The 885-nt window shown below is 35.8% G+C and overlaps 1 protein-coding gene across 2 annotated transcripts in view; it reads right to left on the reverse strand.

The window, feature by feature from the left end:
• Positions 1–644, reverse strand: part of LOC122264702 (uncharacterized) — a 3,213-nt gene extending 2,569 nt beyond the window's left edge. Inside the window, exon 1 of one of the 2 annotated variants that reach the window (XM_086555243.1) lies at positions 512–644. The gene's annotated coding sequence lies outside the window, so the exon portion shown is untranslated. The remainder of the gene's footprint in view (positions 1–511) is intronic. The other variant, XM_086555244.1, reaches the window with a different exon arrangement.
• Between the last annotated feature and the right edge of the window lie 241 nt (positions 645–885).

Consider the following 885-nt stretch of genomic DNA (forward strand, 5'->3'; position numbering starts at 1 on the left):
GCATATTCTCTCTTTCTTTCTCTCTTTCACTCGGTCTTTCTCTCCTTCTCTCTAATTTATCTTTATCTCTCTCTCTCTCCCTCTCTCTCTCTCTCTCTCTCTCTCTCTCTCTCTCTCTCTCTCTCTCTCTCTCTCTCTCTCTCTCATATCACTGACAAACTTGCAAAAGCATACTTTCACACTTCCGCTCCTTTGCACAATCAAAAGGCAGAAACACTTTTTTTAAAATCTTACAATTCGTCAGTATTAATAATCTCTAATACCAATCTGAATTATATAGTAAGAAGTAGGCGAGTGCACGAAACAAAATATAATAGTACATGCTAAAACCTTCTCCGTTTTCTGTAAACACGAATCTGCATATCAGGAACAACTGCAAATTTTGATTTGGTAATCTGAGGATGTTCAGCATTAACAACTTATCTCGTATCATTTCTTTTAAAAGCTATTTCCCACACTATCACTTCATCTTAACGGTTGACCACAAAGAACCAAAAGCAATGTTCTGTACCTGTTAAGTTAAATATAATTGATAAAGGAAGCTCACTCTTCTCTCTTGATTTCTGCCTCTAAGCAGGAAAGCAGCTTCGGTGCCAAATGTACAATGGAACGTATATAACATAACCTAAATAACGTAGGAGAACTAAAGGCTATGTTGACCTGTTTAAAAAGGAGAGTTTAAATTAACGTTTTTTCCTTTTTCAGTAAAATATACTTCATTCCATTCACAAATCAAATAAAGTACAGCGTGTGTTCAGGTGGTACGTTTGGCACCTACGCAAAAGCTAACACCTGCCAGAGCTTGATATCAATTTATCTTTGTGCTTTATTTAGTCCCCTTTTCCGTTTTCAATCCTTTAAACACAAACTAATTTATATATACAC

This window comes from Penaeus japonicus, unplaced genomic scaffold, assembly GCF_977035675.1.
Source record: "Penaeus japonicus unplaced genomic scaffold, GWHDUDI00000001_assembly GWHDUDI00000030, whole genome shotgun sequence".
Taxonomy (NCBI): Eukaryota; Metazoa; Arthropoda; class Malacostraca; order Decapoda; family Penaeidae; genus Penaeus; species Penaeus japonicus.